The sequence below is a fragment of the Salvelinus sp. IW2-2015 genome, unplaced genomic scaffold, assembly GCF_002910315.2.
Source record: "Salvelinus sp. IW2-2015 unplaced genomic scaffold, ASM291031v2 Un_scaffold319, whole genome shotgun sequence".
NCBI classification, from domain to species: domain Eukaryota; kingdom Metazoa; phylum Chordata; class Actinopteri; order Salmoniformes; family Salmonidae; genus Salvelinus; species Salvelinus sp. IW2-2015.
Window position 1 is genome coordinate 668692 of NW_019942538.1, and position 25538 is coordinate 694229.

At 40.7% G+C, this 25538-nt stretch overlaps 1 protein-coding gene across 1 annotated transcript in view; it reads right to left on the reverse strand.

The window, feature by feature from the left end:
• LOC112068237 (protein tyrosine phosphatase receptor type U) overlaps window positions 1-23554 on the reverse strand; it is a 276274-nt gene extending 252720 nt beyond the window's left edge. Inside the window, exon 1 of the mRNA XM_070438079.1 lies at window positions 23474-23554. The gene's annotated coding sequence lies outside the window, so the exon portion shown is untranslated. The remainder of the gene's footprint in view (window positions 1-23473) is intronic.
• Between the last annotated feature and the right edge of the window lie 1984 nt (window positions 23555-25538).

Consider the following 25538-nt stretch of genomic DNA (forward strand, 5'->3'; position numbering starts at 1 on the left):
GGGGGTGTCTTGCTAATTGCCTATAATTTCCACCTTTTGTCTATTCCATTTGCACAACAGCATGTGAAATTTATTGTCAATCAGTGTTGCTTCCTAAGTGGACAGTTTGATTTCACAGAAGTGTGATTGACTTGGAGTTACATTGTGTTGTTTAAGTGTTCCCTTTATTTTTTTGAGCAGTGTATATACACACACATATTATCAGTGGGAGAACAAGTATTTGATACACTGACGATTTTGCAGATTTTCCTACTTACAAAGCATGTAGAGGTCTGTAATTTTTATCATATGTACACTTCAACTGTGAGAGACGGAATCTAAAACAAAAATCCAGAAAATCATTGTATGATTTTTAAGTAATTAATTTGCATTTTATTGCATGACATAAGTATTTGATCACCTACCAACCAATAAGAATTCCGACTCTCACAGACCTGTTAGTTTTTCTTTAAGAAGCCCTCCTGTTCTCCACTCATTACCTGTATTAACTGCACCTGTTTGAACTCATTACCTGTATAAAAGACACCTGTCCACACACTCAATCAAACAGACTCCAACCTCTCCACAATGGCCAAGACCAGGGAGCTGTGTAAGGACATCAGGGATAAAATTGTAGACCTGCACAAGGCTGGGATGGGCTACAGGACAATAGGCAAGCAGCTTGGTGGAGGCAACAACTGTTGGCGCATTTATTAGAAAATGGAAGAGTTCAAGATGACGGTCAATCACCCTCGGTCTGGGGCTCCATGCAAGATCTCACCTCGTGGGGCATCAATGATCATGAGGAAGGTGAGGGATCAGCCCAGAACTACACGGCAGGGACCTGGTCAATGACCTGAAGAGAGCTGGGACCACAGTCTCAAGAAAACCATTAGTAACACACTACGCCGTCATGGATTAAAATCCTGCAGCGCACGCAAGGTCCCCCTGCTCAAGCCAGCGCATGTCCAGGCCCGTCTGAAGTTTGCCAATGACCATCTGGATGATCCAGAGGAGGAATGGGAGAAGGTCATGTGGTCTGATGAGACAAAAATAGAGCTTTTTGGTCTACACTCCACTCGCCGTGTTTGGAGGAAGAAGAAGGATGAGTACAACCCAAGACCACCATCCCAACCGTGAAGCATGGAGGTGGAAACATAATTCTTTGGGAATGCTTTTTCTGCAAAGGGGACAGGACGACTACACCGTATTGGGGGGAGGATGGATGGGCCATGTATCGCGAGATCTTGGCCAACCTCCTTCTCTCCAGTAAGAGCATTGAAGATGGGTCGTGGCTGGGTCTTCCAGCATGACAACGACCCAAACACACAGCCAGGGACTAAGGAGTGGCTCCGTAAGAAGCATCTCAGGTCCTGGAGTGGCCTAGCGCAGTCTCCAGACCTGAACCAATAGAAAATCTTTGGAGGGACTGAAAGTCCGTATTGCCCAGCGACACCCCAAAACCTGAAGGATCGGGAGAGGTCTGTATGGAGGAGTGGGCCAAAATCCCTGCTGCAGTGTGTGCTAACCTGGTCAAGAACTACAGGAAACGTATGATCTCTGGAATTGCCAACAAAGGTTTCTGTACCAAATATTAAGTTCTGCTTTTCTGATGTATCAAATACTTATGTCATGCAATAAAATGAAAATGAATTACTTAAAAATCATACATATGTGATTTTCTGGATTTTTGTTTTAGATTCCGTCTCTCACAGTTGAAGTGTACCTATGATAAAAATTACAGACCTCTACCTTTGTAAGTAGGAAAACCTGCAAAATCAGCAGTGTATCAAATACTTGTTCTCCCCACGTGTATTATATATATACATACATACACACACAAACATATACATAAATATATATATATATGGTGTGTGTGTGTAGATGTGTGTGTATATATGTATATATATTGTGTGTATATATATCACACATTATTATACATATCCACACACACACATGATATATATACACATATATGCACACACACACATAATATATATATATACACATACATATACATATACACACATTTATATATTGCATATACACACACACACACGTATTATATATATATATATATATATTATATTATACACACACATATATTATATACAGTATATACATATCCACACACACACAATATATATATTAACACATACATATATATATATATATGTGTATATGTGTAATTATAACATGTATATATATATATATATATATATATATATTACACGTATTATATACACTATAATACACATATACACACACACCCACACTATATATATATATATACACACCAGTACCGTCAGAAGTTTGGACACACCTACTCATTCAAGGGTTTTTCTTTATTTTTTATTATTTTCTACATTGTAGAACAATAGTGAAGACATCAACACTATGACATAACACATATGGAATCATGTAGTAACCAGACAAGTGTTAAACAAATCAAAATATATTTAAGATTCTTCAAAGTACCCACCCTTTGCCTCGATGACAGCTTTGCACACTCTTGGCATTCTCTTAACCAGCTTCATGAGGAAGTGATGACTGTTGATGACTGTTGACTAGTGATGACTGTTTAACAGTCTGATGACCTGGAGATAGAAGCTGTTTTTCAGTCTCTCGAGTCCCAGCTTTGATGCACCTGTACTGTCTCCGCCTTCTTGATGGTAGCGGGGTGAACAGGCCGTGGATCGGATGGCTGAGGTCCTTAATGATCTTCTTGGACTTCCTGTGACAATGGGTGCTGTAGATGTCCTGGAGGGCAGGCAGTGTGCTCCCGTTGATGAGTTGGGCTGACCGCACCACCCTATAGAGTGCCCTGGGTTGCAGGAATATAAGGTAGTAAGGGTATGTGTGCCTCGTGATATAGACGGCCTCATCTTGGTCACGCACTGATCAAGTTTAAAACATCTGACATTATGTCCTCTACTACTGAGCCACTCCCCCCCCCCAATAGTGATTTCACTAACTCTCTTTTTGTCTGCCAACTCAATACTCAATTAATAGCTTGATTCAGACTGGAGGGTTTGAGAGAGCTACTCCATAAAGGGATGCTTCTAAAAAAGGGTTTCACACCGCTATTCAGCGCTTCTCTCCCCTCAACCCAAAATTCTAAGCGAAGTTCAAGCACAAAGATGTTTTGAACAAAGAGTTATCGAGACAGATAGTCAATGTCTAATTTGAGAGGCTTTTTTCACATGCAATACAGCCATATAGCCTTTATAGAATCGAATTTAAAAGTGAATAGGCTTAACACGTATTAATGAGAATAATAAAGTTTGGTGGGGCCTGAGAAGCCAATTATCTGCAGTCTGGTTAAAAAAAAACGACAAAGGCAGCATACTAAGTGGATTGAAACCGAGGAGATACACAGCAGCCATTTTGTCACAATGCCTCAACTGCAACAAATGGCCAAAGCTTTTTACCCCATTATTACCTCTTGATGGTAGCATCATAGTTGACAGATAACCTGCTAATAAACAGAAACTACACGAAGCAAAATGTCATAAAAACAACTCTGGTGGAAGGCAGCCAAGCCACTACAAGAGTAGAAGCAGGTGATAAATGCAGTGCGGTGTAGTTTATAGATGTGTGGTACCACACTCCCCAGGTATAGGACAGGCAGTCATGTGGAGTGCCGTTGATCACTGCGACCTGATGTAATGTATTGCTTATTGTGTATAATTCAAATAGCCATCCATCTCCTGAGAGGCATTCCACTTGCATCAGGCCTTCCACAGTCATTATCAAATCAGTTAACATGATTATATGCAAATGACTCCACCCATCAGCGGCATCTACATATCAATTACGTTGACAGTGAGTTGTGTGCCACACACGTTATTATGGTGATACTCCAGAAATAGATTGCATTTAAGAGGCAGCGAGAGAAGGAACAAGTAAGTGAGAGAGAAGGGGGAACGAGAGGAGATGGAGAGGTTCGGTCCTCAGATCCCCTTCCCCCAAGGACTCGTGGCAATTCAACCAGATGCCGACTCAATTGGATCTTACATCCAAAACTTCTGAAGTATGTACAGTAGCACCCAAGTTACACAGGGCACCGACTTTACAAACACATGGCGGTGGCTTAAACCCTCAAAGTGAAGAGCTGTAACAGTATATTCCCCCCCCCCCCCAAGCAAGGCACTGAACCTTACAATGAAACCCCAGCATATGATAGAGAGCAACGTCAATTTGACGATGTCCAGTCATCAAGTTTATGATGTATGCCATTGTTTAACCTTCAGCAAAACAAGCTCAAAATTTTTAAAGGGTTCTATTGTACAAGCTTTTTACTTTTGAGTTTTTCCCATAGAGGGGATGTGGAATTGAATATGGGCAATGATATGATGAAACTGTTCTTGGAGAACAAGACAAAGAATGTGAATCCTTTTGACAAAACACATACTGCATAGTGACATGTCATGGATACCAAAGCAACTTTGAAAAACAAGATAAATCACTAAAGTATACTTAGAGACAACCAAGGTTCATGAAATCAATAATTTGCTAGTAACAGATGGCATTCATATTCTGACAATCTCTGAAACTCACTTAGATAATACCTTCGATGATACAGTGGTAGCAATACATGGTTATAAGATCTACAGAAAATACAGAAATGCCAAGGGTGGAGGTGTGGCGGTTTATATTCAGAACTACATTCCTGTAAAGCTTAGAGAGGATCTCATGTTAAATACTGTTGAAGTAATATGGCTACAGGTTCATATATTTCACCTAAAGCCCATTCTGGTGGGAAGGTGCTATAGACCACCAAGTGCTAACAGTCAGTATCTGGACAAATAAAATGAAATGTTATTGGTCACATACACATATTTATCAGATGTTATTACGGGTGTAGCGAAATGCTTGTACATTTTTCTTACCGGCTGTATGTAATAACACCCCCAAAAAACGTACATTATTAGCACAGATAACGTGAGAAATGCTTGATAATGTATATGATATCAACAGAGGTGTATATTTTCTGGGTGATTTTAAATATTGACTGGCTTTCAACAGGCTACCACTAAAGAGAAATCTACTAACTTTTACTAGTGCCTGCAATCTGGTTCAGGTTATCACTCAACCGACCAGGGTGGTTACAAACAGCACAGGAAGGAAATCATCAACATGTATTAATCACATCTTTACTAATGCTGCAGAAATTTGCTTGAAAGCAGTATCCAAATCCATCGGGCTGTAGTGATCACAATATAGTAGCCATATCTAGGAAAACCAAAGTTCCAAAGGCTGGGCCTAATATAGTGTATAAGAAGTCATACAATACATTTTTGGCTTCCTATGTGGTTGATGTAAAGAATATTTGTTGGTCCGTGGTGTGTAATGACAAGGAACCAGACGCTGCACTTGGCACATTTCTGAAATGGCTTATTCCAGTTACTAATAAGCATGCACCCAACCCACTAAGAAAATGACTGTAAAAATTATGAAGAATTAAAAAATTGTGTGTATGAGATGGATGAGGCAAAAGTAATGGCAAATAAGTCTGGCTGCACAAACGTTTGGCAAACTAACTGCAAGTTGAGAAATCATGTGACTAAACTGAATAAAATGAAAAATAAACTACACTATGAAACAAAGCTAAATGGCATAAAGAATGATGGTAAAAAGCTTTGGAGCACCTTCAAAATACATTTTCGGCAAAAAGGAAAACTCCACCATCATTCATAGAATCCGATGGCTCATTCATCACAAAACCCACTGATATTACCAACGACTAATACTTTTCTTATTGGTGAGATTATCAAACTTAAGCATGACATGCCAGCAATGAACGTTGACACTACACATTTAAGTATATCTGACCAAATTATGAAAGACAAGAATTGTCATTTTGAATTCTTTAAACTGAGTGTGGAAGAGGTGAGGATAATAGTGGACGATATTGCCAATCCTATTTGCCATATCTTCAATTTAAGGCTACTGTGAAGTGTGTGCCCTCGGGCCTGGAGGGAAGCAAAAGTAATTCCCCTATGTAATAATAGTAAAGCCCCCTTTACTGGCTCAAATAGCCAACCAATCAGCCTGTTACCAACCCTTAGTAAACTTTTGGAAAAAAATGTGTTTGACCAGATACAACGCTATTGTAAAGTAAATAAATTGACAACAGACATTCAGCACGCTTATAGGGAAAGACATTCAACAAGCACAGCAGTTACACAAATGACTGACGATTGGCTGAGAGAAACTGATGAGAAAAAAAAGACTGTGGGGTCTGTTTTGTAGGACTTCAGTGAGGCTTTTGACATTATCGATCATAGTCTCCTGCTGGAAAAAAAATATATATATATATATATTTTACTGTAAATATTTATCACATTCCTTATGTATGATCATATATTTTCTTACATTGAATGTTAATATTGTTTTCTCCTGTTTCAGGAAGTGATGTCACTGAGTACTGCTCTTATAAATGTGACATTCCACCCCCACCTGCGATATGGATGCCTGATGAAGACCTAAGGGTCGAAACATTGTTACAATAAAATTGCACGGCAGCATGAGCAGCAGTGTGTGGCGTTTCCCTTTCTGTTTTCCACACCATGAACATGCCCTCATAAAGTCCTGATAATCCAATCCATGATAACGTCTTCAATTGCTTTAGACCCTTGCACTTTTGCCCTGAGGGTTGAAGGCAAGGCTTAATATAACAACGCTGTTCTCTCATCTAATTCATTATCTTTAATGGTTTAAAGAGCAACAGTCCCTGCAAATATTAGCAAGTATGTTGCATAGGGCCTAGTACAGTACGTGACTGTCCAAAGCCGTCTTGACACAAAACACAAGAAAATACCTTTCTTCTGTCCCTGTTTAGGTTGCAGCTGCTGCTTTCATGTCCTCGCCTGGACAACCTTTTTCATGAGATGATATTGATAAAAACGAACGGCCATGTTGACTCACTTGGGTCAAGGTGATGCCGCACGTTTGTTTGGGTGTGCTGCTGAGTGTGCCGCCTGTGTCTCAATTATGTTGTTAAACCGACAACCTTACTCATAGAGGTCCTCTTGTTGTCCCTGTCAAGTGACACTAATTATAAAGACAGTGCCGCCAGAAGGGGACACATTACCATACAGCCTGTGTGTGTCCCTGTGCCTTTGTTAATGTTGATGGGTTTGGATTTCTGAGCTTTAACTATCATTAGTTCAAATAGAGACATGAGGGGTGCCATAGCCCAGGGTTTACACCGGGAGTTGTCTGTGGGAGGAAGGGTTATGGTGGGTGAAATTAAGCTTGGGAGAGGCTGAGTGCAGGGAAAACGGTCACATGTGGCAGTACTGATAAGGCGAGAGAGCCGTGGATAAGCGGGTCGAGGTCAGGTCAAGTCAGGTCACGTTAAGGGAAAAAGAAACATTTATTGCCAGTATCACTTAGTTTACTGCCTAGCAATAAAGATGTAATGTTTAGCGAGAAGGAGGAGACTACACCCAAAGTGGGGTACATAAGGTTGAAGTCGGAAGTTTACATAGACTTAGGTTGGAGTCATTAAAACTCATTTTTCAACCACTCCACAAATTTCTTGTTAACAAACTATAGTTTTGGCAAGTAGGTTAGGACATCTACTTTGTGCAAGACGCAAGTAATTTTTCCAACAATTGCTTACAGACAGATTATTTCACTTATAATTCACTGTATCACTATTCCAGTGGGTCAGAAGTTTACATACACTATGTTGACTGTGCCTTTAGACAGCTTGGAAAATGCCAGAAAATTATGTCATGGCTTTAGAAGCTTCTGATAGGCTAATTGACATAATTTGAGTCAATTGGAGGTGCACCTATGGATGTATATCAAGGCCTACCTTCAAACTTAGTGCCTCTTTGCTTGACATTTTGGGAAAATCAAAAGAAATCAGCCAAGACCTCAGAAAAAAATGTAGACCTCTACAAGTCTGGTTCATTCTTGGGGGCAATTTCCAAATGCCTGAAGGTACCACGTTCATCTGTACAAACAATAGTACGCAAGTATAAACACCATGGAACCACGCAGCCGTCATACCGCTCAGGAAGGAGACGTTTTCTGTCTCCTAGAGATGAACGTACTTTGGTGCGAAAAGTGCAAATCAATTCCAGAACAACATTAACGGTGCTGGAGGAAACAGGTACAAAAGTATTTATATCCACAGTAAAACGAGTCCTATATCGACATAACCTGAAAGGCCGCTCAGCAAGGAAGAAGTCACTGCTCCAAAACCGGCATAAAATGTTGTGGGGGTGCTTTGCTGCAGGAGGGACTGGTGCACTTCACAAAATAGATGGCATCATGAGGGAGGAAAATAATGTGGATATATTGAAGCAACATCTCAAGACATCAGTCAGGAAGTTAAAGCTTGGTCGCAAATAGTTCTTCCAAATGGACAATGACCCCAAGCATACTTCCAAAGTTTTGGAAAAATGGCTTAAGGACAACAAAGTAAAGGTATTGGAGTGGCCATCACGAAGCCCTGACCTCAATCCCATACAAAATGTGTGAGCAGAACTGAAAATGCATGTGCGAGCGAATTTGAGTCAAACCTGACTCAGTTACACCAGCTCTGTCAGGAGGAGTGGGCCAAAATTCACCCAACTTATTGTGCAAAGCTTGTGGAAGGCTACCTGACATGTTTGACTCAAATTAAACAATTTAAAATCAATGCTACCAAATACTATTTGAGTGTATGTACACTTCTGACCCACTGGGAATGTGATGAAAGAAATAAAAGCTGAAATAAATCACTCTACTACTATTCTGACATTTCAAATTCTTAAAATAAAGTGGTGATCCTAAATGACCTAAGACAGGGAATTTTTACTAGGATTAAATGTCAGGAATTGTGGAAAAACTGAGTTAAAATGTATTTGGCTAAGGTGTATGTAAACTTCCGACTTCAACTGTATAACACCACTATTGTAACCATGTCTTTGTCGATTCAGCTGTCCGCTCCTTTGGGAAGAATACACTTGGTTTAAGCTTTGATAGTGTCTGTCGAGTTCTTACTCTGATAATTAGAACCTAACAATGTCAAGCCACTTCCTCTGCCCTCTGTGATTAAGAAGCGTTATGAGTGACATGGAGGGCCAGTCATCAACTAATCGTGTACAGGAAAGCAAGGTCACAAAGTGTCTCACACAAAAACTCTGAGAACATTCATATTAACCAAAATCTGGCTTAGAAGGTTTGTGTATGACCCTGACAAACATGGTTCAATTGACCAATTAAAATTACAAATCTAGGTCAAAGTTCAATGTGAGGGAATGTACAAAGTAGAAATTGCCTCGATGAATACAGACATGCCCTCCCAGAAAACATGTCCACATTGGCACGATGTGGGCCCAACGGGGGTTCAAATATTGGCCCCATGTTGGCTGCCAATATTGGGCCAATGCGCCTTTGCTCATCAGCTCCATGTTGGCCCCCAAGGCATTTGCCCAGTGTGGCCCAATGTGGGCAGCCCATATTACTGCATTGTCGGAGCTAGAAGCACAAGCATTTCGCTACACCTGCAATAACATCTGCTAAACATGTGTATGTGACCAATAAAATTTGATACCTTGTGAAGGCAGCCCTCACTTTGCCTGAAATAAGCCAATCTTTTTTCAGCAAACATACCCACATTGGAATGATGTGGGCCCAATGCGGCCTAGAATATTGGCCCATGTAGGCTGCCCACATTGGGCCAATGCACCTATGATTTAATGGGAATCTATTTATTAATTACATTTTAATGTAATGAATAAATTGCATAATTTGCAAGCCATAAGTATTTCTGGAAAGTGATCCATTGTTTCAGAAAATCAACCAAGTTGTGACAGCCATACATATACACTGAGTGTACAAAACATTAAGAACACCTTCCTATGCAGGGAAAATGTATTTATTTTATCAGGCCTCGGTGAATACTAAATATCCTCTCATTTGGCATGAGCTAATGAGGCTACAGTCCCCTCAGCTAGATAAACAGTCCTCTCAAGCAAGAAGACATAAAACAAATGAATTGAATTACCTTTAGAGAAAAGGAAATGCCTTGGTGTCAACCCAGGACCTCTTTATCTTCCTGCTAATATACTTTATCAACGTCGCGTCTAGGACTTGTACAATAGAGCATCATTTCCCATAGACTTGGAGAGTTTATGTGCTGCTTTTCCCATTAGGTTTAGATTTAGTCAGCCAGGTCCGATTTACACCCCCATCTATTTGCTTATTACCTCTGGCTTTCAGCAGCACCCAAAAATGTACACACACACGTTGTACCTCTCTTCTTCTCTACACGACCCTCCAAAGACAAACAGGGAGGCATTATTATTTCAGATGGAACCTGGAGCATTCCTTACAGGCAGATAGCTCACAGGTCTTCAGATGAGAGGGTAAATTAAATCGCCACCCTTCAGGCAACCACTGAAAGCCTCTAGTATGTGTGTTCAGTATTCCAAAACTTCATTCCCCAACGTGATTGCGAGATTGTCGGTTTTGTTTGCCCTAAAAACTAAAAAGTATTACTTCTGTTTGTCTGCGGTATATTTTTACTGTGCTTCCGTGGTGACATATCATTTCTTATTTTGACAGACATTGCAGACAAGGCATTGATCAGCACGGCAACATTATGCAAAGCACCAAAGCAATTCAAGCAATTTCATGCAAAAGTCACCACTGTTTTCTTATGTGATGCAAATATGTTTCCCAATACTGAAGTTGTCTTTCTGTAAATGTTGACTTAAATTGAAAAATACACTTCACTGCAGGGAGATATTTGTTTCTTTGATTATTTTCATCAAAGGCCTTTCCATTTCGAGGATAGGTGTATTCTTGTTTCTAGAGTGTTTTTCACTGTAGCTCCTATACAGTGGTGTAACTTAAGTAAACGTACTTTAAAAGTACTACTTTTGGGGTATCTGTACTTTACTACATATTTTTGACTACTTTTACTTTACTACATTCCAAAAGAAAATAATGTACTTTTTACTCCATCCTTTTTACCTGACACCCAGAAGTACTCGTTACATTTTGAATGCTGAGCAGGACAGGAAATGGTCCAATTCGAGACAACACATGGGCATCCCTTCTGCCTCTGATCTGGCGGACTCACTAAACACACATGCATCTTTTGTAAATGATGTCTGAGTGTTGGAGTGTGCCCCGTTCCGTACAAGAAAATGGTGTTGTCTGCTATGCTTAATATAAGGAATTAAAAATTATTTATACTTTCACTTCTGATAATTAAGTATATTTTAGCATTTATGTTTACTTTTGATACATAAGTATATTTAGAACAAAATACTTCGACTTTTACTCAAGTAGTATTATACTGGGTGACTTTTACTTGAGTAACTTTCTGTTAAGGTATCTATACTTTTACTCAAGTTTGACAATTGAGAACTTTTTCCACCACTGCTCCTATAGCCAGTTTACTATTGTGGACATTGCTGGTACCTCTCAAAACTATTTAATAATTGTATCTGGACGTGGATGGAAGAACTTAACATTAAAAAGGTCAGGTTAAGGTTCAAAGATCAGGAGACGCAATCATATTGTACAATCTTTTTCTGTTTTACAAAACAAAGGAACTCACAAAAGCACCAATCCCTCAATTACTCGGCAGAAACGTCAGTTCCCTATCCTCTACTCTAAAACAATCCCCTACAAATATATAGGTAAACAAATTACAGCACCATTTCCAGAATGATGTATGTGTTTATTAAGGATCCCCATTACTCTTCCTGGGGTCCAGCAACATTAAGACCGATACAATTTAAAATATTACATGACCTTACATTTCATTACACTTTACCCAATATATTTAGTGTGTTCCCTCAGGCCACTACACACCTATATCACATACGTACAATACAACATCCATGTGTACGTGTGTGTCGAGTGCGTATCTTATGTGTACAGTATGTGTGTCTGTGCCTGTTTGTGACTCTTCACAGTCCCCGCTGTTCTACAAGGTGCATTATTATCTGTTTTTTAATTCTGATTCTACTGCTTGCATCAGTTACCTAATGTGGAATAGAGTTCCATGTAGCCATGGCTCTATGTAGTACTGTGCACCTCCCTTGCCGTGTTGATAGTGTAGTTAAAAAGGCAGAGAAGAGATTTATTACAAACAGCATTCTTCCCATCTTCATCAGAGTGCGCAGCTGAACATTGCATGCTGTAAAACACTTGGTTTGTTATTTTTGATTGAAACAAAACTGATATTCATTAAATACGAATAAGGAACTTGTTTTTGCATGGATTCCGCGACATGGTTAGCTTTTAACAGCTAGGACTGCAATTCCTTGTCCCGGAACACCACTTGACAGACAGGTTGAAGCCTGCTTGACAGAGACGCTAAGCTATTAGCCATCAAGCTGCTAGCCATCAATAGTTTGCTCGTAACATGACATTAATATTCTGACTCTGAAACTCAGATAATACCTTTGATGATACAGTGGTAGCAATACAAGGTTATAACAAATGTTTTACCAGCAGCAGACTATGATCAATAATGTCAAAAGCTGCACTGAAGTTTGACAAGACAGCCCCCGCAATCATTGTATCATCAATTTCTCTCAGCCAATCATCAGTCATCAGTGCTGTGCTTGTTGATTGTCCTTCCCTATAAGTGTGATGAAAGTCTGGTTAGAGCCAGTTTGTTTACTGTGAAATAGCATTGTATCTGGTCAAACACCATTTTTTACAGAAGTTTACTACGGGTTGGTAACAGGCTGATTGGTCGGCTATTTGAGCCTGTAAAGAGTGCTTTACTGTTCTTGGGTAGCGGAATGACTTTAGCTTCCCTCCAGGCCTGAGGGCACACACTTTCTAGTAGGCTTAAATTGAAGATGTGGCAAATAGGAGTAGCAATATAGTCCGCTATTATCCTCAATTGTTTTCCATCTTGATTGTCAGACCCCGGTGGCTTGTCATTGTTGACAGACAACAATATTTTTTCACCACTTCCACACTGACTTTACAGAACTCAAAAGTACAATTCTTGTATTCCCACACAAGAAACATTAGTAACTTTCAAAAAGATATACACCACCGTTAAAAAGTTTGGGGTCACTTAGAAATGTCCTTGTTTTTGAAAGAAAAACATTTTTTTTTGTCAATTAAAATAACATCAAATTAATCAGAAATACAGTGTAGACATTGTTAGTGTTGTAAATTACTATTGTAGCTGGTAACGGCAGATTTATTTATGGAATATCTACATAGGCATACGAAGGCCCGTTATCAGCAACCATCACTCCTGTGTTCCAATGGCACGTTGTGTTAGCTAATCCAAGTTTATCATTTTAAAAAGCAAATTGATCATTAGAAAACCCTTTTGCAATTATGTTAGCACATCTGAAAACTGTTGTGCTAATTAAAGCAGCAATAAAACTGACCTTCTTTACACTAGTTGAGTATCATCATTTGTGGTTTGATTACAGGCTCAAAATGGCCAGAAACAAAGACCTTCTTCTGAAAGTCGTCAGTCTATTCTTATTCTGAGAAATGAAGGTTATTCCATGCGAGAAATTGACAAGAAACTGAAGATCTCATACAACGCTGTGTACTACTCCCTTCACAGAACAGCGCAAACTGGCTCTAACCAGAATAGAAAGAGGAGTGGGAGGCCCCGGTGCACTACTGAGCAAGAGGACAAGTACGTTAGAGTGTCTAGTTTGAGACAACTGGCAGCTTCATTAACTAGTACCCGCAAAACACCAGTCTCAATGTCAACAGTGAAGAGGCGACTCCGAGATGCTGGCCTTCTAGGCAGAGTTGCAAAGAAAAAGCCATATCTCAGACTGGCCAGATTAAAATGGGCAAAATAACACAGACACTGGACAGAGGAAGATTGGGAAAAAGTGTTATGGACAGACAAATCTAAGTTTGAGGTGTTCGGATCACAAAGAAGAACATTCGTAGGACGCAGAACATTTTTAAAGATGCTGGAGGAGTGCTTGATGCCATCTGTCAAGCATGGTGGAGGCAATGTGATGATCTGGGGGTGCTTTGGTGGTGGTAAAGTGGGAGATTTGTACAGGGTAAAAGGGATCTTGAAGAAGGAAGCTATCACTCCATTTTGCAACGCCATGCCATACCCTGTGAACGCTGCTTAATTGGAGCCAATTTCCTCCTACAACAGGACAAAGACCCAAAACACAGCTCCAAACTATGCAATAACTACTTAGGGAAGAAGCAGTCAGCTGGTATTCTGTCTATAATGGAGTGGCCAGCATAGTCACCGGATCTCAACCCTATTGAGCTGTTGTGGGAGCAGCTTGACCGTATGGTACGTAAGAAGTGACCATCAAGCCTATCCAACTTGTGGGAGGTGCTTCAGGAAGCATGGGGTGAAATCTCTTCAGATTACCTCAAATTGACAACTAGAATGCCAAAGGTCTGCAAGGCTGTAATTGCTGCAAATGGAGGACTCTTTGACAAAAGCAAAGTTTGAAGTACAATTATTATTTCAATTAAAATTCATTATTTATAACCTTGTAAACGTCTTGACTATATTTTCCTATTAATTTTGCACATTTCCAAGTGAATCCAAACTTTTGAACGGTAGTTTACATTCCGTTCTCAGCCTCAACAAAACTCTCTCCATCTTATCTTGATAAGTGTGTTTGGGTGTGTTGGCCACGCCCACTAATTGGCCACACCTGATCTTAATGAGTGCTTGTTTCCTTTGAAAAATACTAAAATGAACAGCTTTGTATGACTGAGAAAAAAACAATGGCATGCTACAGTAGATCCATCCTGGTGGTGCCAGAGGACTAATTCCATGGACAGACAGCAGATCATAAGTTTGAATCTCACTGATGCCGTGTCAGTTGATTAATGCCTAAGTAAATACATTTCCATGTATCCTATCTGTGCTTGGAGTTCAAAACAGTTAACCCAAACTAAACTAGCAGTGTTATGAAAAGTCTTATAGAAACATGTTCTCAGAATGTTATTTAATCCCTTCAAATAACCTATAATTTCCATTCATAAAACCAAAACTTTTTCTTTCAGGGAACCATAGAAAAACTCTCAGAACCTCCCTGCAACCAAAAAAAATGGACTTTCCCAAAACATATGGCTCCGTTCCCAGAACCAATAGGTACATCAAGGACAACAACCACCCGAGCCACTTCCTGTTCACACAGCTATCATCCAGAAGGCGAGGTCAGTACAGGTGCATCAAAGCTGGGACCGAGAGACTGAAAAACAGCTTCTATCTCAAGGCCATCAGACTGCTAAACAGCAATCACTAACTCAGAGAGGCTGCTGCCTACATTGAGACCCAATCACTGGACACTTTAATAAATGGATCACTAGTCACTTTAAACAATACCACTCTAAATAATGCCACTTTAATAATGTATAACATATCTTGCGTTACTCATACCACATGTATATACTGTATTTTATACCATCTCCTGCACATTGACTATGCCGCTCGGCCATCGCTCATCTATATACTTATATGTACATATTCTCATTCACCCCTTTAGATTTTAGATTTGTGTGTATTAGGTAGTTGTTCGGGAAATGTTAGATTACTTATTAGATATCACTGCACTGTTGGAACTAGAAGCACAAGCATTTCGCTACACTCGCATTAACATCTGCTAACCATGTGCATGTGACCAATAAAATTTGATTTGAAAGCAAAAACGTACATTCCCATAACTTCCAAGGAACCTTCCAAGGAACCAAATCGGCTAGCGGGGTCTTTCCCCATCTCTTTTCTCAAGAAAAGCAAAGCAATCACTTTTACCATGCTCAACATTAAGTTCTATTCAATTCTATTCTTATCTTGAACAAGTATGTATGTCTCGACAGACAGTCCTGTCATATATTCATCTAATAAAGTCTGATTCATCTCTTCTGGAAGGTCATAACTAAAGAAACCCAGGATCTGTGTGTTTCTGGTATGACTCTTCATATAAGTGGTGTCTGTCCAGCCCAGTCCTTGACTCTCAATCCTTCTTACATCCAGCTGTGAAAGTGATACTTACACTGACTGATTATTTAATTTTCTTTGACAAAACGTTAAACTATTTCATGACTCAGTAACAGTTTATCCATGTTCGTCATGGGGCGGGCGCACATACAGTACTGTATGCCTGTAGGCATATGAGTCTCTAGCACATTTCAGAAGGAAAATGAAAATGATAAACAGCTTAAACAGGAGAAATGCTTTTATTAAATTCGTCCTCCCTCATTCCTTCCACAAGCTTTCCCTCTACATTGAAAAATCCTGATTTCTCCTGTGAGACACCACAGGCAATGTTTGCAAATCTTCCCTGGGCACCAATGTCTCAGCCCAGAAAGTTAATACCGGCCCACTGTAAATAGCCTTATCTCATAAACACAAGTTATCCTCCACCTTACCTTCTCTGCCCTGATGGTGGATTGTTACAGTAAACTCCTGATGTGATATACAAGGATATGAGACAACTTACACAGACTGCAAACCTGAGTAAACTGCCTTCCTGATAATAAGTAATGGTGCCGGAGAGGATGGCTGCCGTTTTACTGGCTCTTAACCAACTGTGCTATTTTGTTGGTCTTTTCGCATTGTTTGTAACTTGTTTTGTACATAATGTTGCTGCTACCGTCTCTTATGACCGAAAAGAGCTTCTGGACATCAGAACAGCGATTACTCACCTTGAATTGATGAAGAACTTTTCTTTAATGAGTCGGACGAAAGGGATTTACTCCAGACACACGAACAGGCCCTCATCCCCGTCATTCGCAGGAGAAAGAGACTGAGATTTCGCAGAAAGAGATCGCAAGACAAAGGGTGGCGGTCTATGTATATTTGAAAACAACAGCTGGTGCACGATATCTCAGGAAGTCTCAAGGTTTTGCTCGCCTGAGGCAGTGTATCTCATGATAAGCTGTAGACCACACTATCTACCTAGAGAGTTTATCTGTATTGTTCGTAGCTGTCTACATAGCACCACAGACCGATGCTGGCACTAAGACCGCACTCAATGAGCTGTAAACCACCATAAGCAAACAGGAAATAGCTCTTCCACAGGCGACACTCCTAGTGGCCGGGGACTTTAATGCAGGGAAACTTAAATCCGTTTTACTTCATTTGTAATCAGCATGTTAAATGTGCAACCAGAGGGGGAAAAAATTCTACACCACCTTTACTCCACACACAGAGACGCCCACAAAGCTCTCCCTCGCCCTCCATTTGGCAAATCTGACCATAATTCTATCGTCCTGATTCCTGCTATAAGCAAAATTTCAAGCAGGAAGCACCAGTGACTCAGACAATAAAAAAGTGGTCAGATGAAGCAGATGCTTTACTACCGGACTATTTTGCTAGCACAGACTGGAATATGTTCCGGGATTCTTCCGATGGCATCGAGGACGTCATCCCCACAGTGACTGTACGTACATACCCCAACCAGAACCCATGAATTACAGGCAACGTCCGCACTAAGCTAAAGGGTAGAGCTGTCGCTTTCAAGGAGCGGGACTCTAACCCGGAAGCTTATAAGAAATCCTGCTATGCCCTCCAAAAACCAATCAAACAGGCAAAGTGTCAATACAGGACTAAGACCGAATCGTACTACACTGGCTACGACGCTCGTCGGATGTGGCAGGGCTTGCAAACTATTACAGACTACAAAGGGAAGCACAGCCGAGAGCTGCCCAGTGACACAAGCTGCCCAGTGACACAGAGACCTGACCGTGTGGTGCAAGGACAACAACCTCTCCCTCAACGTGATCAAGACTACAGGAAAAGGAGGACCGAGCACGCCCCCATTCTCATCGACGGAGCTGTAGTGGAGCAGGTTGAGAGCTTCAAGTTCCTTGACGTCCACATCACCAACAAACTAACAGGGTCCAAGCACACCAAGACAGTCGTGAAGAGGGCACAACAAAACCTACTCCCCCTCAGGAGACTGAAAAGATTTGACATGGGTCCTCAGATCCTAAAAAGGTTCTACAGCTGCACCATCGAGAGCATCCTGACGGGTTGCATCACTGCTTGGTATGGAAACTGCTCGGCCTCTGACCGCAAGGCACTACAGAGGGTAGTGCGTACAGCCCAGTACATCACTGGGGCCAAGCTTCCTGCCATCCAGGATCTCTATACCAGGCGGTGTCAGAGCCCTAAAAATGGTCAAAGATTCCAGCCACCCTAGTCATAGACTTTTCTCTCTGCTACCGCATGGCAAGCGGTACCGGAGCGCCAAGTCTAGGTCCAAGAGGCTTCATAACAGCTTCTACCCCCAAGCCATAAGACTCTTGAACATCTAATCAAATGGCTACCCACACTATTTGCATRCCCCCCCCCCCCCCCCKCGCTGCTGCTACTCTCTGTTATTATCTATGCATAGTCACTTTATTAACTCTACCTACATGTACATATTACCTCAATTACCTCGACTAACCGGTGCCCCCACACATTGACTCTGTACCGGTACCCCCTGTGTATATAGCCTCACTATTGTTATTTTACTGCTGCTCTTTAATAATTTCATACTTTTATTTCTTACTTTAGGTATTTTCTTAAAACTGCATTGTTGGTTAAGGGCTTGTAAGTAAGCATTTCACTGTAAGGTTGTACCTGTTGTATTCCGCGCTTGTTACAAATAAAATGTGATTTCCTTGCATTGCTCCGTTCTAGGATCCCATGTATACCATGGTATTTTCACGGTGCTATTTCAGATGTATAATGCAAGCTAATATACTACCTTACATCTTGCCATGGGTGTGGCCCAGATAAAAGGAGCCTGGGTGAGTAAACTCACGTATCTGTCTTGGTTCTTGGTCGATAATGTGTTCCCAAAGCTGTCTCGTTCCTCTTTGTCACCTGCCTGCCTGACTTCACCCCCGCTTATAGTTTCACTGAAGGCCCCAGATTGGTGTAAATGTCATCCGGTTTTAATTCAAACGGAAGGGGAACGTATTAATTATCACAACGCCTGCACTGAATTGGATGGTGTCTGATGGCAGCAGATGACTAGAATGTGAATGAAAAGTTTAGTATTTGTATTTATTGTGGATCCCCATTGCCAAGGCAGCAGCTACTCTTCCAGGAGTCCAGCAAAATGACGGCAGTTTATACCATTTTAAAAACATGACAATACATTCACAGACTGTGTGACCTCAGGCCTCTACTCTACCACTACCACATATATATAGTACAAAATCCATGTGTACTTGTGTGTACAGTGAGTGTGCTGTCAAGAAGGTAGAGCAGCGCCTTATCATGGACATACTTCTCCCCATCTTAGCTACTGTTGTGACAATATCTTTTGACCACGACAGTTTACAATCCAGGGTGACTCCAAGCAGTTAAGTCAACTTGCTCAATTTCCACATGTTTTATTCCAAGATTAGTTGAGGTTTAGGGTTTAGTGAATGATTTGTCCCAAAAACAATGCTTTTAGTTTTAGAAATATTTAGGACTAAGTTATTCCTTGCAACCCACTCAAACTAACTGCAACTCTTTGTTAAGTAATTTCAGTCGCTGTAGTAGCTGACATGTATAGTGTTGAGTCATTCGCATACATAGACACTGCTTCCTCAAAGCCGGTGGCAATTCATTAGTAAAGTTTGAAAAAAGTAATGGGCCTAGGTGATACTACCTGGATTATGTTGGAGAGGCAGGCTTCCATTAAAGAACACCCTCTCTGTTCTGTTAGACAGGTAACTCTTTATCCACAATAAAGCAGGGGGTGTAAATCCATAACACATACGTTTTGCCAGCAGCAGACTATGATCGATAATGTCAAAAGCCGCACTGAAGTCTAACAGCCTTCACAATATTTTTATCATCAATTTCTTTCAGCTAATCATCAGTGTTTTGTGTAAGTGCTGTGCTTGTTGAATGTCCTTCTCTATAAGCATGCTGAAAGTTTGTTCCAAAAGTTTACTACGGGTTGGTATAACAGGCTGATTGGTCGGCTATTTGAGCAGGTAAATGGGGATTTACTATTCTTTGGAAGCGGAATGGCATTTGCTTCCCTCCAAGCCTGGTGGCACACACATTCTAGTAGGCTTAAATTGAAAATATGGCAAATACGAGTGGCAATATTGTCCACTATTATCCTCAGTAATTTTCCATCCAAGTTGTCAGACCCCGGTGGCTTGTCATTGTTATTAGACAACAATTATTTTTTCACCTCTTCCACACTCACTTTACAGAATTTAAAATTACAATGCTTGTCTTTCAGAATTTGGTCAGATATACTTGGATGTATAGTGTCAGCATTTGTTGCTGGCATGTCATGCCTAAATTTGCTAATCTTGCCAATGAAAAAAATCATTAAAGTAATTGGCAATATCAGTTGGTTTTGTGAGGATTGAGCCATCTGATTCAATGAATGATAGTTGAGTTTGCCTTTTTTCCTAGAATTTCATTTAAGGTGCTCCAAAGCTTTTTACAATAATTATTTATTTCATTTATCTTTGTTTCTGTCACACCCTGATCTGTTTCACCCGTCTTTGTGCTTGTCTCCACCCCCTCCAGGTGTCGCACATCTTTCCCATTATCCCCAGTGTATTTATACCTGTGTTCTCTGTTTGTCTATTGCCAGTTGTTTTGTGAAACCTACCAGTGTTTGTCCCCTTGCTCCTGTTTGTTCTTGTTGCTGTTTTATAGTCTTTCCCGGTTTTGACCTTTCTGCCTGCCCTGACCCTGAGCCTGCCTGCTGTTCTATATCTTGCCACACCTCTCTGGATTATTGACCCCTGCCTGCCCTGACCCTGAGACTACCTGCTGTTCTGGACGTGTTGAACCCTTTCTGGATTACTGACCCCTGCCTGCCCTTTGACCTGTTCTTTGCCTGCCCCTGTACTAGAAATAAACTTGTGTTACTTCGACACTGTCTGCATCTGGGTCATACCTGAAACCTGATAGTTTCATAGTGTAGTTTCTTCTTCTTTTTATTCAGTTTAGTCACATGATTCCTCAATATGCAATACGTTTTCCAATCGGTTGTGCAGCCAGACTTATTTGTCATTTATTTTGCCTCATCCCTCTCAACTGTACAATTTTTCAATTCATGGGGATTTAACAGTTTTTACAGTCATTTTCTTAACTTCTCTGAGATAAGTGGCAGTATTTTCACGTCTGGATGAAAAGCGTGTCCAAAGTAAACTGCCTGCTACTCAGAACCTAAGATATGCATATTATAAGTAGATTTGGATAGAAAATACTCTGAAGGTTCTAAAACTGTTTGAATCATGTCTGAGTATAACAGAACCTATTTGGCAGGCGAACCCCTGAGGACAAACCATATATATATATTTTATTTTTTGAGGTCACTCTCTTTTCAATGTGTTTTCATTGGGAATCCAGATTTCTAAGGGACCTTCTTGCAGTTCCTATCGCTTTCACTGGATGTCAACAATCTTTAGAAATTGGTTGAGGTTGTTCCTTAGAGAAATTAAAAATTAACACTGTTCAGAACGAGGGTAGAAAGATGTGTACTCTTTGTTAGAGGCGTGTGACCTGAAAGCTAGCTACACTTTGTTTTCCTCCGGTATTGAACACAGATCATCCCGTATTCAATTTTATCAATTATTCACATAAAAAATACCTAAAGTTGTATTACAAAAGTTTGAAATGTTTGGACAAAGCTAACAGGTAACCTTTAACCATTTGTGATGTTTATGGGACATATTGGAGTGCCAACAGAAGGAGTGCCAACAGAAGAAGCTCGTCAAAGGCATGAATTATATCTTTATTTCTGCCTTTTGTGTCGCGCCTGGAGGGTTGAAATATGATGGTCTGTGTTTGTTTGCTTGGGTGCTAACCTCAGATAATAGCATCGTTTGCTTTCGCCGTAAAGCATTTTTGAAATCTGACGTTGGCTGGATTCACGACAAGCGTAGCTTTAATTTGGTATATTGAATGTGTGATTTCAAAGTTTTTGAAAATTTTTGAAAATTTGGCGCTCTGCATTTTCACTGGATGTTGGCCAGTTGGGACGCTAGCGTCCCACATATCCCAGAGAGGTTAATGGCTGCATGCTTATTAGCAACTGGAATAAGCAATTTCATAAATGTCAAGTGCAGTGTCTGTTTGCTCCTCATTACACACCACAGACCAACAGATATTATTTTAATTAATAACATAGGAATCACTACAAAACTTATTGTATGACCTCTTATGACCTCTCATTCCTGTGCAGTTTGTAACTACCCTGGTAGGTTGATTGATAACCTGAACCAGGTTGCAGGCACTGGTTACAGTTTGAAGCTTGTTCTTGAGTGGGCAGCTTGATGAGAGCCAGTCAATAGTTAAATCACCCAGAAAATATACTTCTCTGTTGATATCACATACATTATCAAGCATTTCACAAGTTAAGCAGATATTGACTGTTAGCACTTGGTGGTCTGTAGCAGCTTCCCACCAGAATGGGCTTTAGGTGAGGCAGATGAACCTGTACCCATATTACTTCAACAGTATTTAACATGAGATCCTCTCTAATCTGTACAGGGAATGTGGTTCTGAATATAGACAGCAACACCTCCACCATTGGCATTTCTATCTTTTCTGTAAATGTTATAACCTTGTGTTACTACCACTGTATCATCAAAAATATTATCTAAGTGAGTTTCAGAGATAGTCAGAATATGAATGTCATCTGTTACTAGCAAATTATTGACTTCATGAGCTTTACTGGGAAGCTTAGCAGCAGTAGATGTGCTCATGTTCTTTATGTTAGTGCAGGGTGAGCTGCTCACTGTGGAGTTCCTCCTAGGATGCAGAGATATGCAGTTTAACAGTTTGGGATCGTTGGTTTTTATAAATTATGAATGTAATGTGCGTGTTGCTTGGTGGTATGAAGTGATTTCATGTAAATCAGCATTGTGATTTTTTTTTAAGTGCCTTCACTTCATCTCCCTTTAGGAATTTTTGGACCTTCTTCAGTGTGACTGTCGTCTCCATCCATCGTAGTGAGTCTTATCATTTTGTCGTCTGTCTCTCAGCACAGCTAATGTTATCTTTCGTAATATCTATTTTTTCTTTCAGCCAACCATTTGTTCTGTCACTTTATCTCATATTCTATTATGTAGTTATGGTGTCTTAGGGGGTTTTCTTCCAAGTTAATTCTGCTTCTCTAACTTCACACCGAATCCCATTAATAGAATAGGAAGGCATCCACACTTTGGAGTGTTTCCTAAACACTCCCAGCTTCTGGACAGCTTCAGCATTTCACTTGAACGAACATGCACGTGCGAACACGCACAAAGACTGTAAATCACACCTAAGAAGAGCGGGCACTGGCTGCTTAGCAAGACAATGTGTATGTCGTTGGCTCGCACATTGACATTCTATCAAAGGATTGTAATCCAGGGAGGATAACATCCCACATTAAGACTTGAGAAGTCTCATACCACCCCAGTCCTTGTTTCTTATGCTTTCTGATACAGATACCCCATCCACAAAGTGAAAGTGATACCGTTAGATACCATAGTGGATACCAGGATAGCACCAAATAAAATGTTAATACTCTGAAGCGTAATAAGAGCAGGGACTCACCACGCAGGAGGTCAGAAGAGGCGTAGGGCGAGTTGTGTGTCCGGAAGAGCTGCCAGTCAAAGTCATCGTCCTCGCCTTGGGTGAAGTCACACAGACTGGGCTCAGAATCCTCATCAAAGGTGCAGCCTGCTGCTGAGGAAAGAGAGAGAAGGAGATGACATTAAGTGGGAGGTCACACATGATGTTGAAGTCAATGTCATTCAATATCAAGGGATGAATGGATTATATTTTTCAATGGCTTGCACATAATCACATTTCATTTGAATTCCTAGGATTGAAAGGAATCATAGATTTTGCCCAAGATGGACACACGTTTCAGCCATGGCCACCATGAATCAGTATTTGCATCTTATTTGGATTTCACTTGTGATAACATGAAGCCTAATAGAGAATAAAGGGGTTGTTGCAGTACTGTAGGTGAGAACCCACCATAACCACACCTGCCTTCACTTCAGAAACGTTCCACTATAGTTATTATTCCAGTGTTCTTGTGTAGTGGCTTGTTTGGGCAATATTTCACTACGATATCCCCTCTGATCCTCTTTCTATTACTGAGATGGGACAGATGCCAGACAACCAACTGAGAAATCCATTTCCCACTTCACCCAGACACTAATAGCCAGGCGCAATGCAATCTGTACTCCACTCCAGCCCCCCTGACGCTCTCACTCACCAACACACTAAGGTTGTTAAAAGTAAACTAAAACTGAAAACTGATCTTGAAAAAACTATTTGTAAACTGAAATAAAATAATGAACAAACCCGTTTGAAAAACAGACTATACTGAAACCATTATCTTTGAATCAAAAAGTATTTTAAATAAAAGCCATTATGAATTAGATTAGGCTTTTTTTGTAACGTTTATTTTTGTAATGGGGTTTTCAAGCTTCTGAATCTGGCAGGTCTCATTGAGATTGACTTTATAATTTCAAGATAGACTCGGCGAGATGACGTTGCCATGAACAGCACCGTAGATATTGGTTGGGAGCGTTTGAGTGGTAAGGCTAAAGCAACTGACTGTAGACGAAAGTTGAGGAGTAAAGTCAGGGGAGGTGCATCTGCCGAAAGTCAGACACTAATGTGGTTTTCCAACAGCAAGGCTCAGCTCAACATGGCAGTGTTGCCATTGTTTATAATGTTGAAAACAAACATGCATCTAACCATCATATTACACGCACTCACAAACTGAAACCATAACATAAAATTGTGTGTGTACAGTCGTGGCCAAAAGTTTTGAGAATGACAGAAATTTTCATTTTCAAAGTCTGCTGCCTCAGTTTGTATGTTGGCAATTTGCATATACTCCAGAATGTTATGAAGAGTGATCAGATGAATTGGAATTAATTGCAAAGTCCCTCTTTGCCATGCAAATGAACTGAATTCCCCAAAAAACATTTCCACTGCATTTCAGCCCTGCCACAAAAGGACCAGCTGACATCATGTCAGTGATTTTCTCGTTAACACATGTGTGAGTGTTGACGAGGACAAGGCTGGAGATCACTCTGTCATGCTGATTGAGTTTGAATAACAGACTGGAAGCTTCAAAAGGAGGGWGGTGCTTGGAATCATTGTTCTTCCTCTGTCAACCATGGTTTACTGCAAGGAAACACGTGCCGTCATCATAGCTTTGCACAAAAAGGGCTTCACAGGCAAGGATATTGCTGCCAGTAAGATTGCACATCAATCAACCATTTATCGGATCATCAAGAATTTCAAGGAGAGCGGTTCAATTGTTGTGAAGAAGGCTTCAGGGCGCCCAAGAAAGTCCAGCAAGCGCCAGGACCATCTCCTAAAGTTGATTCAGCTGCGGGATCGGGGCACCACCAGTACAGAGCTTGCTCAGGAATGGCAGCAGGCAGGTGTGAGTGCACCTGCATGCACAGTGAGGCGAAGACTTTTGGAGGATGGCCTGGTGTCAAGAAGGACAGCAAAGAAGCCACTTCTCTCCAGGAAACGGGACAGACTGATATTCTGCAAAAGGTACAGGGATTGGACTGCTGAGGATGGAGTAAAGTCATTTTCTCTGATGAATCCCCATTCCAATTGTTTGGGGCATCCGGAAAAA